At 41.1% G+C, this 18,144-nt stretch overlaps 1 protein-coding gene across 2 annotated transcripts in view; it reads right to left on the bottom strand.

Moving 5' to 3' along the window:
- The window catches only part of LOC124605135 (soma ferritin), a 62,608-nt gene that overhangs the window by 17,842 nt on the left and 26,622 nt on the right, over positions 1–18,144 (bottom strand). The window lies entirely within an intron of this gene.

The following is an 18,144-nucleotide window of genomic DNA, read 5'->3' as shown; positions in this document are numbered from 1 at the left end:
TGTATTACTTGCTTTTGTGTAAACTTGGTGTTTAATCTTAGTGCTTTCTGGAATTCTTATCTACCTTTGTGCCGTATCTCCTTTGTGATCAAACTTTCACATTTGTTTTTTCACACCTGCTACAAAATGAATCTTAGTATGTACATATTTTCAGGAACCTATATTTGACTGTACTGAGATAATGACCTTGAAACAAGTCTAGAGTTAATACCAGAAGGTGACTGGTGTACAGGAAAGAGAGACATTTGTAAAATTTCTATATTTTACATGTTACCACTTTAGACATGAATATTAATGGTGATTTTCCTTATATGAAATAAAGGAATTGAACTTTAAATCTCCTTTGTATGCAAATTAAGATGTCTCAAAGAAACAGAGAAATTTATGGGATCACACAATTTCATGCAGTTTTGAGAATTGTAGTCGATACAGCCACAAATCAATCATATAGCACAATACATCATCTATTCGTATTATGTTTCTTAGCTCTGGTACTGCATATTTTTTTGATGTGGGACTACTGATTAATAGTCATTTCCTGGTGCTTCAGTAGTCATTCCTGATGATTTAACTACTGTGCCAATTCTGTAAAAAGTGTAAAATAATGGGAGACTGTTACATTGTTATTATTTTAAAGAATAGTGACCAGCTATAGAACTTAACATATGCATTGAGATTCAACTCTGTTCTGTAAAGATGCAACAATATGAAATTTTTGGTACTGTGTTGCATCTCTGGGTAGTCCATTCTCTTCCCATCCTCTGTCATTAACATCACATAACTTGTGAATTGCTAGTCTGACACAAGAACACTGTGACTGAAGTTGTCTTTTTTTTTCTATGTGGATAAATCCAGTTATTATATGACAAATATGTAACATACCATAGCTCCGTCTTACACAAATGGGCAAGACACCAACCTTTACATTCTGTGATCAGATGTGAATGTCCAACACCCTGTTGCCTAATTGTGATTTCTCTCTTTTTTTTAACCACTTTCCACAGACTCATGACAGTAGCATGTTAACAGCAAGCCAGCTGAATCATTTCTGATATGCTTGTTTCCAGACACTGCACCACAAAAATCTGGCATTTGTTGAAGTTGCTTATGTCAGTGGATTTCCCCATTTATGGCCTATAGCAGCCACAGAATGGTTCCTCACCCATCTGTGATCTGCTTTTATACTTTCCTTACATGCCTGCAATGCCACAAGGAGGCATCAATCTCATGGTGGGCAATGGCTGTAGTGCCTTAGCTCATCAGTGTACTCTTCATGTGCCCCTCCTTGTGTTTAACAGGACATGATTTGACAATGTAGAAGCTGAGAGATTTGACTGCCTGTCTGTGCGGCGTGAAAGTTCACAGTACCTGTGGTGCTTCAGTATCTATATATTGCAAGAACAGGCTGGATACCAATAGAGGTGTAGCATATTTATTGATGGAAAGAACTTAATTTTATCTAGTCAAGTTATTGGAGATTCTGAATGAGAACTAATTTGGATGAAGGAAAATGTTGAAGATGAGCCAAACATGGCAATCTGATGCTTTTAGAGACGAGCTATCTCAACAACTGTGATGACAGAATGCTTCAGAGAAAACATGAAGAATATTAGACTTACATTTTCTGACCATGCTATGGGAATAGTGAAAGATTTTGCCTTTTCCAGCTACTGACTGGGAGACTCCTCCAATTACAGCAAGGATTTCTATGAGGTTACTTTAAAAGGTCTGTTGTGAATACTTTGTTTAGCAATTTGTTAGATAACTAGGTCACCAGGGCTGCATGTTAGAACTCCTGATAACTAACAGAGCCCTCTATTGATTCAGTACATTTAAAGAAGGGAATCAACAAACATAAGACTGTTAAGAGCATCAATGACTACACGTGTGAAAAATAATGTTAAGAAAATAGGAAAAAATTTCTGCTTAGCAAATGTGAAAGGAAATATATTGCATATACCTAAACAATTAACCTCAAACATCCATCTCTGGCAACAAAGATGGATGGATAAAATTCAAGAATAATGTGCAATGTGCAGTAAATATGTGTAACATTGTGAGAGACAGGAAAGGACCACTAAGTTCAATGCCTGTTTTAAAAATCTACTGTAAAGGCAATCAAAATGACGGAGGGACAGAGTGAAGGGTGACTAGTGTTTAACATACTGTCAACATCGAGGTCATTAGATGTGGGGCACAAGCTCGGGTTGTTTCAGAGCTGGCAAGGAAATCAGCTGTGTCCTTTCAAATGAACAATCCTGGAGTAATTTAGTAAAATCATAGAGAAACCAAATCTGAATGACCAGATGCACATCTGAACCATTGTCTTTCAGAACGCGAATTCACGTGCTAACCACTGTGCCACCTCACTTGGTAAAGGGCAAAGAGAGCTTCATCAAAAATGTCAATTAACTTAAAACCTTGTTGATAAGCAGTTGAATGAAGTCAAAAGAATACAACATCAATGAGCAAAGCATCCAATAAATTCAAAAGTATTTTGTCTACCTATTTCATGAGAAACTGTGAGAAAGTTTGGTACTGTGCAAAATCGGTAGATGGATCAAAATCAATTTTGCATTTGCTTGCTGATCATACTGGCACTGAAACAAAAGCTGTCATGAAGAAGATTGAAATGCATCCAGTCTTTCAAAAGTGTTTCACAGTGGTAGATCACAGCATGGCCACTCCTTTCAAGCATCATACAAATGGTGACATGACAGATATTGAGATTAGTTATTGCAGAACAGAGAATGACTAAAATCATTAAAAGGAAGAAAGGTAACTGGGCCTGATGGGACAGCTATATGCTTCATAATCATTTACATAAAAGAAACTAATTCATTCTATTAGCTAGTTTATCATAAGATGCAACAATGTGTTCCAAGCAACTAGAAAAACATGTATGTCATTATCATTTTGAAGAAGTGAGAGACAGACCTATATGCAGATTTGTAAAACTATGGTACACACTTTATGCTCATGTAATATGACCTTTCTGGAGATTAAATTTCCTCTCTAAAAATTAGGAGAGATGCTTATGAACTTCAACTGTCTCAGTTCATCCACAAATCATTGGACAATAGTGCCCAAATTCATTTTATGTTCCCTGACTTCTGAAAACAGTTGACAACTTCAAATTGTTACCTATTGAACCATGGTGACAAGAAGAGCAAGATTTTTTTACAAGGTGAGTACAAGGTTACAACACAAATTAAATAAATGTACTGCAGGAGTAGGACTAATAACAATTAAGAAATCTGAATGCATGTGAACTACTATGAATAGCCTTTATCACCTCTGGGCTGTTTCAGTATCATGCCTAAGTGAGTGCCGGCTACAAAAAAGGCTTGAAGGCTAGAATTTCAGGTTTTGAAGTGATTAGCAACTTTAGAACAGAAATATACAAATGTGGTGGAAAATATATAAATGTTAGCTTGAACAATGGATAGATGGACAGCTCGCATTGGAATATCAACAATTACAAAAATGGCACACTGCTGCTCACTGTAAGGAAGACAAGTTGAGTTGCAGAAAAGCAAAACAAAAGTACTGTTGCACACTGAACTTCCAGCCAAAGCACTCTGCAGAAACACACGGGAGGAGGAGGGATAGCAAGATATAGGTGAAGGGTGAGAAGAGTGCCATCTGGCAGAGCACGCAGCAACTAGAAAGCAGTAGGACATGGCTGCAAGGCACAGCATCGTGAGGCTATGGGAGAGGGGTGAGCAGAGGAGGAGAGGGGAAGATAGAGGAAAGGTCTGGTGGGTGTATCAGCAGAGAGTAGGGCACATCAAAGGTGAGGAGGTGTGAACTGGGACGAGATGACGGGACAGAGGGGGCAGAAACAGTTAGGTGCAACACGGTGCACAGACACTAGGTTATCATAGGTTGAGGCTGGGATAATTGCAGGAGAACTTTACAGTTCAAAAAAGCTGTTGGTTCAGGGGAGGATCCAGTTGACATGGGTTGTGGAAGCAGCCATCAAAATCATGAATGTTGTGTTCAGTTGCCTGCTGTGCCACAGGATGGTCACCTTATTCTTAGTTACATTTTGGTGGTGGCCATTCATCCTGGTGGAAAGTTGGTTGGTAGTCACACCAATACAAAAAGCTGTGCAATGATTGCAGCAGATTTGGTATATGACACGGCTGCTTTCATGTGTGGCCCAGCCTCTGGTAGGGTAGAATAAGCCTGTGACAATAATGGCATGGGAAGTGCTGGGTGGATAAGCGAGCAGGTGTGTTGATCAACATCCAAGGAATGTGGCTCACTGGGCTAAGGGGGACCAGGTGAAGGGGATGAGAGAGATTTTGAAGTAGTGAAGGACTGAGGATAGGGTGTCTTAGAAGTGAGTCCAGATCTTGAAGATGATATCAATGAACATAAACCAGATCACGGCTTTAGGTTTTGGGAGGCTAATAAGGTTTACCTCCCCCCCATGAACCATGGACCTTGCCGTTGGTGGGGAGGCTTGCGTGCCTCAGCGATACAGATAGCCGTACCATAGGTGCAACCACAACGGAGGGATATCTGTTGAGAGGCCAGACAAATGTGTGGTTCCTGAAGAGGGGCAGCAGCCTTTTCAGTAGTTGCAAGGGCAACAGTCTGGATGATTGACTGATCTGCCCTTGTAACACTAACCAAAACGGCCTTGCTGTGCTGGTACTGCGAATGGCTGAAAGCAAGGGGAAACTACAGCCGTAATTTTTCCCGAGGGCATGCAGCTTTACTGTATGGTTAAATGATGATGGCGTCCTCTTGGGTAAAATATTCCGGAGGTAAAATAGTCCCCCACTCAGATCTCCAGGTGGGGACTACTCAAGAGGACGTTGTTATCAGGAGAAAGAAAACTGGCATTCTACGGATCGGAGCGTGGAGTGTCAGATCCCTTAATCGGGCAGGTAGGTTAGAAAATTTAAAAAGGGAAATGGATAGGTTAAAGTTAGATATAGTGGGAGTCAGTGAAGTTTGGTGGCAGGAGGAACAAGACTTCTGGTCAGGTGTCTACAGGGTTATAAACACAAAGTCAAATAGGGGTAATGCAGGAGTAGGTTTAATAATGAATAGGAAAATAGGAATATGGGTAAGCTTCTACAAACAGCATAGTGAACGCATTATTGTGGCCAAGATAGATACGAAGCCCACACCTACTACAGTAATACAAGTTTATATGCCAACTAGCTCTGCAGGTGACAAAGAAATTGAAGAAATGTATGATGAAATTATTCAGATAGTGAAGGGTGACGAAAATTTAATAGTCATGTGTGACTGGAATTCGGTAGCAGGAAAAGGGAGAGAAGGAAACGTAGTAGGTGAATACGGATTGGGGCTAAGAAATGAAAGAGAGGGCCGCCTGGTAGAATTTTGCACAGAGCACAACTTAATCATAGCTAACACTTGGTTCAAGAATCATAAAGGAAAGCTGTATACATGGAAGAAGCCTGGAGATACTGACAGGTTTCAGATAGATTATCTAATGGTAAGACAGAAATTTAGGAACCAGGTTTTAAATTGTAAGACATTTCCAGGGGCAAATGAGGACTGACCACAATCTATTGGTTATGACCTGTAGATTAAAACTGAAGAAACTGCAAAAAGGTGGGAATTTAAGGAGATGGGACCTGGACAAACTGAAAGAACAAGAGGTTGTACAGAGTTTGAGGGAGAGCATAAGAGAACAATTGACAGGAATGGGGGAAAGAAATACAGTAGAAGAGCAATGGGTAGCTTTGAGGGATGAAGTAGTGAAGGCAGCAGAGGATCAAGTAGGTAAAAAGACGAGGGCTAGTTGAAATCCTTGGGTAACAGAAGAAATATTGAATGTAATTGATGAAAGGAGATAATATAAAAATGCAGTAAATGGAGCAGGCAAAAAGGAATACAAACGTCTCACAAATGAGATCGACAGGAAGTGCAAAATGGCTAAGCAGGGCTGGCTAGAGGACAAATGTAAGGATATAGAGGCTTATCTCACTAGTGGTAAGCTAAAAACTGCCTACAGGAAAATTAAAGAGACCTGTGGAGATAAGAGAACCACTTGCATGAACATCAAGAGCTCAGATGGAAACCCAGTTCTAAGCAAAGAAGGGAAAGCAGAAAGGTGGAAGGAGCATACAGAAGGTCTATACAAGGGTGATGTACTTGAGGACAATATTATGGAAATGGAAGAGGATGTAGATGAATATGAAATGGGAGATACGATACTGCGTGAAGAGTTTGACAGAGCACTGAAAGACCCGAGTCGAAACAAGGCCCCAGGAGTAGACAACATTCCATTAGAACTACTGACGGCCTTGAACTACTGACGGCCTTGGGAGAGCCAGTCCTGACAAATCTCTACCATCTGGTGAGCAAGATGTATGAAACAGGCGAAATACCCTCAGACTTCAAGAAGAATATAATAATTCCAATCCCAAAGAAAGCAGGTGTTGACAAATTACCGAACTATCAGTTTAATAAGTCACAGCTGTAAAATACTAACGTGAATTCTTTACAGAAGAAGAATGGAAAAACTAGTAGAAGCCGACCTCGGGGAAGATCAGTTTGGATTCTGTAGAAATGTTGGAACACGTGAGGCAATACTGACCCTACGACTTGTCTTACAAGCTAGATCAAGGAAGGGCAAACCTATGTTTCTAGCATTTGTAGACTTAGAGAAATGCTTTTGACAATGTTGACTGGAATACTCTCTTTCAAATTCTAAAGATTTCAGCGGTAAAATACAGGGAGCGAAAGGCTATTTACAATTTGTACAGAAACCAAATGGCAGTTATAAGAGTCGAGAGGCATGAAAGGGAAGCAGCGGTTGGGAAGGGAGTGAGACAGGGTTGCAGCATATCCCTGATGTTATTCAATCTGTATATTGAGCAAGCAGTGAAGGAAACAAAAGAAAAATTTGGAGTAGGTATTAAAATCCATGGAGAAGAAATAAAAACTTTGAGGTTCGCTGATGACATTGTAATTCTGTCAGAGACAGCAAAGGATTTGGAAGAGTAGTTGAACGGAATGGACAGTGTCTTGAAAGGAGGATATAAGATGAACATCAATAAAAGCAAAACGAGGATAATGGAATGTAGTCGAATTAAGTCTGGTGATGCTGAGGGAATTAGATTAGGAAATGAGACACTTAAAGTAGTAATGGAGTTTTGCTATTTAGGGAGCAAAATAACTGATGATGGTCAGAGTAGAGAGGATATAAAATGTAGACTGGCAATGGCAAGGAAATCGTTTCTGAAGAAGAGAAATTTGTTAACATCGAGTATAGATTTAAGTGTCAGGAAGTCGTTTCTGAAAGTATTTGTATGGAGTGTAGCCATGTATGGAAGTGAAACATGGACGATAAATACACTCCTGGAAATGGAAAAAAGAACACATTGACACCGGTGTGTCAGACCCACCATACTTGCTCCGGACACTGCGAGAGGGCTGTACAAGCAATGATCACACGCACGGCACAGCGGACACACCAGGAACCGCGGTGTTGGCCGTCGAATGGCGCTAGCTGCGCAGCATTTGTGCACCGCCGCCGTCAGTGTCAGCCAGTTTGCCGTGGCATACGGAGCTCCATCGCAGTGTTTAACACTGGTAGCATGCCACGACAGCGTGGATGTGAACCGTATGTGCAGTTGACGGACTTTGAGCGAGGGCGTATAGTGGGCATGCGGGAGGCCGGGTGGACGTACTGCCGAAATGCTCAACACGTGGGGCGTGAGGTCTCCACAGTACATCGATGTTGTCGCCAGTGGTCGGCGGAAGGTGCACGTGCCCGTCGACCTGGGACCGGACCGCAGCGACGCACGGTTGCACACGGATGCACGCCAAGACCGTAGGATCCTACGCAGTGCCGTAGGGGACCGCACCGCAACCTTCCCAGCAAATTAGGGACCCTGTTGCTCCTGGGGTATCGGCGAGGACCATTCGCAACCGTCTCCATGAAGCTGGGCTACAGTCCCGCACACCGTTAGGCCGTCTTCCGCTCACGCCCCAACATCGTGCAGCCCGCCTCCAGTGGTGTCGCGACAGGCGTGAATGGAGGGACGAATGGAGACGTGTCGTCTTCAGCGATGAGAGTCGCTTCTGCCTTGGTGCCAATGATGGTCGTATGCGTGTTTGGCGCCGTGCAGGTGAGCGCCACAATCAGGACTGCATACGACCGAGGCACACAGGGCCAACACCCGGCATCATGGTGTGGGGAGCGATCTCCTACACTGGCCGTACACCACTGGTGATCGTCGAGGGGACACTGAATAGTGCACGGTACATCCAAACCGTCATCGAACCCATCGTTCTACCATTCCTAGACCGGCAAGGGAACTTGCTGTTCCAACAGGACAATGCACGTCCGCATGTATCCCGTGCCACCCAACGTGCTCTAGAAGGTGTAAGTCAACTACCCTGGCCAGCAAGATCTCCGGATCTGTCCCCCATTGAGCATGTTTGGGACTGGATGAAGCGTCGTCTCACGCGGTCTGCACGTCCAGCACGAACGCTGGTCCAACTGAGGCGCCAGGTGTAAATGGCATGGCAAGCCGTTCCACAGGACTACATCCAGCATCTCTACGATCGTCTCGATGGGAGAATAGCAGCCTGCATTGCTGCGAAAGGTGGATATACACTGTACTAGTGCCGACATTGTGCATGCTCTGTTGCCTGTGTCTATGTGCCTGTGGTTCTGTCAGTGTGATCATGTGATGTATCTGACCCCAGGAATGTGTCAATAAAGTTTCCCCTTCCTGGGACAATGAATTCACGGTGTTCTTATTTCAATTTCCAGGAGTGTAGTTTGGACAAGAAGAGAATAGAAGCTTTTGAAATGTGGTGCTACAGAAGAATGCTGAAGATTAGATGGGTAGATCACGTAACAATGAGGAAGTATTGAATAGGATTGGGGAGAAGAGAAGTTTGTGGCACAACTTGACTAGAAGAAGGGACCGGTTGGTAGGACATGTTCTGAGGCATCAAGGGATCACCAATTTAGTATTGGAGGGCAGCATGGAGGGTAAAAATCGTAGAGGGAGACCAAGAGATGAATACACTAAGCAGGTTCAGAAGGATGTAGGTTGGAGTAGGTACTGGGAGATGAAGAGGCTTGCACAGGATAGAGTAGCATGGAGAGCTGCATCAAACCAGTCTCAGGACTGAAGACCGCAACAACAATAAGGTTTACTCTAGATGACCCATAAACAGGTTGACATAGGATGATGCCTTGCAGGTGCCCATGGCTGTGCTGCAGGAGAGATGGCTGTGTCTTATGATAAAATTAGGAAGGTGTATGAGGAATTAGGTAGTGGGTTTGGAGTATGAAGGACATTGGGAGAGGTAGTAGTAAATAGCACAAAAACCATGGGCATGAGGGATGTTGGTGTAGAGGGAAGTGGCCTCAACAGTGATGAGTAGGGTCCATGGGGTAAAGGGATGGGGATGGTGGAGAGTCGGTGAGGAGAGTGGTTGATATTTTCACATGGGATGCTAGATTTTGTGCAGTTAGTTGGAAATGTTCGTCAATAAGGACCAAAATTCTTTCAGTGGGAGAGAGAATAACAAAATAATATGTGGCATCCAGGCTTGTTGAATTTGTGTGTGTGGCTTTTTTTTTTTTTTTTTTTTGGGGGGGGGGGGGGGGGAGCATATAAAAGGCAGGTGTGGGAGGTGTCCTAGAAAAGAGATTCTGGAAAGAGCATAAGGCTTTAAGCAGCAATTGAAGGTTATTTTGGATTTCTGGGAATGGATCACCCTATCCTTATTTCTTCACACAATGTCAACGCCTTCGCTCCCATCTGCTTCACCTGATTGTCCTCAACCCAGCATGCCATGTACCTGGACATTACATTAAACACTCCAAACACCAACAGTACTCACATTTTGATACATCCCTTATAAACCAAAAAAATCCCTGCCATACAGCCCAGCCACCTGGGAATGGTATACCTGGAGTGACAAGGACTCCCTTGTCCAGAAGATCTCACAAAGGCCTTCACAGAAAGACTGTATCCACCAGACCTAGCCCGCAAACCAATTTCTCATCCTGTATCCCCCCCAAGAACCAGGTACAGACAAGCACCCCCTTGATTACCCAACAATAGCATCCCAGACTGAAACACATGGACTACACTCTTCATCAGAGCTTCGATTATCTATCATCACGCTTTGATATGAGGGACATTCTAACCAAAAGCCTTCACACTCCTCCTAAAGTGGTGTCCCTCACCCACTCAACCTCCCTAACACCCTAGTCCACCATAAAGTATGTCACTCCCAATCCAAACCCCTTGCACAGTGATCATATCCCTGCGGAAGACCCAGGTGCAAGATCTGCACAATCCACTGACCCTACACTTCCAGTCCTGTCACAGACTTATCCTAACCCACAGAGGCTGGGCCACCTGTGAAAGTCGTGTCATATATCAACTCTACTCAATCATTGCAAAGCTTTTTATATTGGTATGACTATCAACCAGCTGTCCATCATGATGAATGGCCACCACCAAACTGTCGCAAAAAGCATGGTAGACCACCCTGTGGTACAACATGCAGCTGAATATGACATGCTAGATTTCAACGGCTGCTTCAAAACCCAGGCCGTCTAGATCCTTCCCTCAAACACCAGTTTTTCAAACTGTACAGATGGGAGTTATCTTTAGGACACATTCTCCACTCCCAAAATTAGCCTAACCTCCACCTACGATAAACTACCATCACCACACCCTCTACCCAACAGTTACAACCCCATCTCCCCCCCCCCCCCCCCAATCCTATCACCTCCATGTTCCATCACTCTCACTGTACACCCCTCTCTGTCACCGCATCCAACAGTCTTTTCCCATTTCTGCTTCGATCTCATCTTCTGCTCCACCCATTCATCCACAGCCTCCCATCACTGTGCCTGGCAGCATTGCCCGGCCACCTTGCAGTCCCTCCTCCTTCCACCTGACAGCACTCACCCATACCCTGCTATCCTCCTCCCTTCCCTGCCCCACTTCAGATTGCTGCTTTCATTCAATGCAACAGTTGCAGTCTAGCCAGAGCAGTTGAAGACTTCAGACATTTGTGCATGTGGTGTGTGTGTGTGTGTGTGTGTGTGTGTGTGTGTGTGTGTGTGTGTGTGTGTGTGTGTGTCCATTTCTTTTCTGAAGAAGGCTTTGGCCAAAAGCTTGTGTGCAACAGTATTTTCACTGTGCATGTCTGCAACTCAACGTGTCATCTTTAAGGTGAGCAGCAATCTATCCTCTTATAATTGCAAATGTTAGATCAGGCATAAAAGTAAAAAGAGAGTAAAATTAATAATGTGAAATGTATTAAACTAAACTTTCAATAGCACGTGCACGTTCCAGGTGTAGACGTATGAAACTGGAATTTGGTTGCAATAATTACACATCTGTTGTTTGAAACTGAAAAACAATATTTTATTCAAAATAATCTCCATTGCTATTTATACATTTCTCCCACCTCTCCAGCACGCTATGAATGCCATTCCAAAAACGCAGTTCTTTTCAAGCGAACCAGTCAGCAAGCCATTTTCTTACATTTTCATATGAACTGAAGTGTTGTTCATCGAGAGCATGTCCCACTGATGCAAATAGATGATAATCGAACTGAGCCAAATCTGGAGAAAAAGCTGCATGCCCTAGTATTTCCCAACTGAATGCCTCAATCATTTCCCTGACCATTTATGCTGTGTGTGATGGGGCATTATCATGGAGGAATATGACTGTGTTGCCTTTTTCATATTCTGGTTGTTTTTCACATACTGCTTGATTTAAATCAATCATTTGCTGTTAGTAGTGATCAGTGTTAATGCTTTCACCAGATTTTAGCAGCTCATAATAGACGACATCCTTATGATCTCACCAATCACAGAGCATTGTCTTCTTTCCAAAGCGATTTGGTCTTGCAGTAGATGTCAATGGTTTGTTTGGATTCACCCATGATTTACGATGCTTAGGATTCTCAAAATATACATTTTTCATCACCTGTCACTATTAGATGACTAAATGACTTTCTTTCGTATCTGGCATGCAGCATTTCACAAGTGGTCTTTTGATTTGCTTGCTGTCTTTCAATCAGTTCATGCAGTACCCATTTTTCGACTTTCTGCACCTTTCCCATAGCTTTCAACCAATGAGAAACAGCTTTCTGCATCACATACAACTGTTCCACAAGTTCCTGTTGAGTTTGACTATCATCGTCATCCAACAAGGCCTGCAATTTGTTGTGTTTGAACTTTTTTGGTGGTTTAAGTGCTCAACATTTCTCTCGTCAAAATCACCACTTTGGATTTTTTTGAACCACTCAAAACACTATGTTTTCCCACGAGCATGTTCACAGAAAGCTTCAAAAAGCATTCGAAGCAATTCTGCAGCAGTTTTTTTCAAATGATAACAGAAAACCAGTGCTGTCCACAAATCCTAGTTCATAGGCACAAAACTTGACATGTTTACAAGTGTGAAACAGATACCGATGTATGGAACTTGGGTTACAATATGTTGACATTCATCATCATCCATTACAGGATGCAGATGGCACTGCAGATGCGGTCTCACGGGCCCTTCACCAACGGCTAGCATGATCTATACGGAAATTTCAGTGTCATTCTTCTACACCTCATATCAATTGAATATGCAACAGGTCTACAAAAGAGAATGCCTACACTACACTTGCCTGTCATCTTTTGGAGTATTGCTCTGCAGTGTTGATCAGCATAAGACAGGGTTGACAGTGATTTTGTATTATTGTGAACTAGGGGAGAGTGTGTCACGGCTGTGAATGCGGACTGGGGTGGCAATCATTAAAACAAATGTTTTTTGTTGTGAAAGGATCTTCTCATGAAATTTAAATCACCCACTTTCTCTGCAGAGTGACAAAATTTCTGTTGGCATGCTCCTACACAGTGAGAAATGACCATCATCATAAAATAAGAGAAATCTGAGTTCGCACAGAAAGATGTAAGTGCTGGTTTTTCCTGCACACTGTTTGAAGCTGAGCAATGGTGAAGTAGCATGAAGGTGGTTTGATGAACCATCTGCCAGGCAGTACATGGAGATGAGCATTGTTCAGAAAATAAAATGTCATCACATTTTTTCATGAATATTTCCTAGAGCCCTCAAAAACCACACTGTTAAAAATTAGGTAGAACAAATTACAAACACCACTGTCATTACTACATAGATTTTCAAAAATGATTGAAAGAATAATATGTGAAACATTCAGATTTACTGAATAAAAATAAAGCAAATCTACTGAAATTGTAGTATATAACTTTCTGAACTTGGTTCTAAGTGCTACAGGCAATTGGAACCAACCTGTGGACTGTTCCTAGATCTTTCAAAGGCCTTTGATGTTATCAATCACGATCTACAATTCACTATGTTAGACTGATATAGTACTCAGGGAATGACCCATGATTGGTTGAACAATCTGTTTGACAAGTACCAAAAGTGTGTCATGATGAAGCAGATCTTCAGCATTAAACTGATGCAATGTAGGAAAATTGTTCTGTGATAACTGTTTTGTAGTGAATGACAAAATATAATCAGCGTGGATGACCATCAGTCACTCAAGAAGCAAAGATTATACAGGGTGTTTATAAATGAATATCGAGGTTTTAACGATAAATGATATGTCAAATAAAAGAGTAACTGTATGTTTAATTTAATAAATATAATAAAGTGTTAAAACCCCGATATTCATTTATAAACACCCTGTAGTACAGTAATATAATTTGGGTCAGCAGGCTTCAGGAGGGCTTTCACTGAAATTCTTAGGAGCATGTATAGACAGTCATTTAAGACGGGAGGGTTCTGAATAAATGTAAACAAAGAACTAAGTAAATGTTGCTATATGTTACAAATGCTTAAAAATACTGCACTATACAAATACTGTTGTTATATGCATATTATTTCTCATACACAGTTTACCGAAGTACGAGCTTCTATTCCAGGATAATGAAAGCATGGTACATAAGCTTTTAAACTCCAGAAGAGACCTACAAGATTCATAAAAGTTAGCTATGTTGGCAAATCTTGACTTCACAGTTTAAGCAAGTAATACAAACATGACAGTCAACAGCTTCTATAGCTATGATGAATTTATGAAAAATCACATTAAATTAAATATAATCAATAAGATATCTACTTTAATTTCCCAGTGAGATATGATACAATGCTGTCAGTGATAGTACAGCATAATGAATTACAGTGACGCACAATTATAATTGGAATGCTCAGTTCTTTGGATGCTAAATAAATGCAATATAATATGATCAAGAGACACTTGACAACATTTACAATATAATAGATTGTACAAACAACCAGGCAAACACTAAGCCCTTCCAAGGTACAGTTGGGCAGAGCTTAGCAAGAGTTATCACATTGGCTAAGTATTCAATAAAATCCATCATTTCATAGTAAAAATCATCTTTTATCAAGTGCAGGACATCACAAAATTAGACGAAGAACATAAAACCTCCAACTCAAAAATAAAATATATTATTCTGCTGAAAGAAGTATGCATTTTTCCTCTTATTGTTTTTAGGTCTGCAAGCTTCCAAGTTGGAAACAGAAAGGGCGCGAAGTGTATTAAGCAGACTTAACAGGGTGAGTAACTTTAAGACTGTAATTACAAATTAGTGACAGTGAGCTTCCAATTGCAACTGTATTTAACTTTAACCTACCCATTTCTATTTTCAACTTCATTAACATAATTAGCTGTTTAATGGATCTAACATCTGACACTATTACCAATGGAATGAAAAATTTTGTTTTTAATGATCATATCTTGAGTGTCCTCTGGCTGGAGATTCAAATAATGAACTATTTTACTTCTGGAATATTTTGCCCAAGAAGAGGCAATCATCATTAAACCATACAGTAGAGCCACATACCTTGAGAAATGTAACTGCTGTAGTTTCCATTGATTTAAGCAATGCAAAAAGTCCTCATCAGGTTATGCAGTATTGACACCAGGGCACCAATGATGAAGTAAATGATACCAGTTTCAACATTTCACATGCGACCGACAACAGTGTCAGACTTGCTATTTGCAACCATTAGGTCAATATGTACTCGTTAATCTTACATCACAGTATTACATCCAGCTGTCATAACCATTTTAGGTGTGTAGTCATGCTATTTGTTGGAGAGATCTCCACTGTTGTCCCACACTGTCATACTGCCAAGGGATGACTATCAACAGTGCTTGACTACAGGTGCTAGACTCAAACATCTTCTTACGGTATATGGTGTACCATCGCCAGCATCGTGTGGGAAACTGAACTTTATCACATTATTATGAAGTGTTTTTTTTACAAATTGGACTTCTGGGAATACAAATGTTCCTTCAACCTCAGTATATTTTCTTGTAGACTTTAATTTTCTCAGATACAAGGCACCAACAATTTCAGTCGTATTAATGGTTGATGGTCAGTACATACTTTAACTGCACAAAAGTTTATTTGCTGTAGGTTACAATAAATGATGACAAGGTATTAACCCCATCTGTGCAACACTGCTATGATATCAGTGACAGAGCAGTATTTAGATATAGCCAGTTTTAAGGACAACACAGTGTACCAAAGATATAGGAAGCATTTCTTAAGATCAAACAGCAAAAACAACCATAACTCAAGGAAAAACAATATGAATAGGAACTGTAATGTGGCTACAGCAACATCAACTCCATAAGTATTCTCACTCCGAAGTGGCCCCACCCTACCTGCCACAGCCAAACAGACTATTCTCTACCTTGAACAGCAACCACCGGCAGCGGAGTTCATCTGCAGCATGCCTGCACCATCATCTCATTGCAAGACATTATTGATGCTGCTTGTGGCTGCAACTGTGTCCTCACATGTTGTGGACTGGAAGCGTTTCAGAGGATAGACAAGATTCCATCCCTCCCCTTAGCAGGAGCCTCCTGTCTTCACTCTGGATGAGTTCATGAATAGACTAGTCCACTACAATGACCACTGGGTGCATTTGGTATCAAAATGACAGTGTGCATTTCAGTGTGCTGAACAAATCAGACAGACATACTTACAATGGACAACACAAATCCAAGGCAGTTTACATTGTAAATTCTCTCTCAGTGCAGAAGGTTATGGTAAATCTTATGCACACAACCTCATATGAGACAGAGTGATTCAAAACATACCTGACAAAATCTGGATTGACACCCTCTAGTTATGAAACCTTAGCTGGGAAGTCCCAGCCATCATACGATCATTTGAAATAACACAGCCAGCCCAGTGTAGTTCATGTAGGATGACACATCTAATACATGTTGCCTTCACACCCACAACAACCAACCACCCTGTCAAACATCATGGATTAGCCTGCCTCACCAGCGATGAAGGGAGCTTCCCTCCTACACTGGGAGCTTTCACTGCCACAGCTACAATGCCGCCCCCCCCCCCCCCCCCATCCCCCAACCCACACCACCCCCTTGCACACTGTGACATAACAGAAGATGGACTGCAAGGCCGTCATCACCAATGGAGGTTGACATTTTCCACACAATGCGTGACAGGTGCCATAATTAGCAGTTAGGGGTACATCTCCACATCACTACCCAAGTGGTTTGCAGGATATGCTTCCTGCAACCACTGTAGAAGGACAACAAAGACAGAGGATGAGATGGTCAGATGAAGTTAACCAACACCTCATGTTCTGTTATTACCAAGCAACAAACTTAGGAACCAACACAACTGGATACAGATCACAAGTATACACAACATTTATTAACAGATACCCAGAATTAAAATTTTTAACAGAACAACGACTAGCTGATCAGATCTGTGTAAAAAATCAAAAAGACTAACAAAAATACTGAAAACAGAATTGACAGCAAGAAACAAGACAAAAACTAGAAATACTTATGCTATACCAATATTGACCTACTCATTTGGAGTAGTGAAATGGAGTAACACAGACCTATAAGCACTCAATACACTTACACGATCACAATGCCACAAATATAGAATACATCACATACATTCAGCAACAGAAAGATTCACATTAAGCAGAAAGGAAGGAGGAAGGGGATTTATCGACATAAAAAACCTACATTATGGACAGGTAGAAAATTTAAGAAAATTCTTTATAGAATGAAAAACTAGCAAAATACACAAAGCAATAACTCATATAAATACATCGGCTACACCATTGCAATTTCATAACAACTTCTACAACCCTTTAGATCACATAACATCAACAGATACGAAGAAAGTAAATTGGAAAAAGAAAACACTACATGGTAAGCACCCGTATCATCTAACACAGCCACACATCGATCAAGACACATCCAACACATGGCTAACAAAAGGCAATATATACAATGAGATGGAATGATTCATGATTGCAATACAGGATCAAACAATAAACACCAGATATTACAGCAAGCATATTATTAAAGATCCCAATACCACAACAGATAAATGCAGACTTTGCAAACAACAAATAGAAACAGTAGATCACATCACAAGTGGATGTACAATACCAGCAAATACAGAATACACCAGAAGACATGACAATGTAGCAAAAATAATACATCAACAACTTCCCATACAACATAAACTAATAAAACAACACGTTCCCACATACAAGTATGCACCACAAAATGTACTGGAGAATGATGAATACAAATTATACTGGAACAGAACCATTATAACAGATAAAACAACGCCACATAACAAACCAGCCATCATACTCACCAATAAAAAGAAGAAATCAACACAACTAATCGAAATATCCATACCCAATACAACAAATATACAGAAGATAACAGGAGAAAAAATTGGAAAATACATCCAACTGGCTGAGGAAGTCAAGGACATGGGGCATCAGGATAAAGTTGACATTATACCAATCATACTATCAACTACAGGAGTCATACCACACAGTATCTACCAGTACATCAATGCAATAGAGCTACATCCAAACGTATACATACAACTACAGAAATCTGTAATTATTGATACATGTTCAATTACCTAAAAGTTACTAAATGCAATGTAACATATACCGTACAGTTAAAAGGAAGTCACACTTGATCAAGGTCCGCGTCACTTTCCATTTTTAACCAGACATAACGTCTGAGAAAGGAAAGAAATAATAATACTCTGCTGACAGATACACTGGACCTACCTTTCGC

Source organism: Schistocerca americana, chromosome 3, assembly GCF_021461395.2.
Source record: "Schistocerca americana isolate TAMUIC-IGC-003095 chromosome 3, iqSchAmer2.1, whole genome shotgun sequence".
Taxonomy (NCBI): domain Eukaryota; kingdom Metazoa; phylum Arthropoda; class Insecta; order Orthoptera; family Acrididae; genus Schistocerca; species Schistocerca americana.
This window is presented reverse-complemented; position numbering and strand designations above follow the sequence as displayed.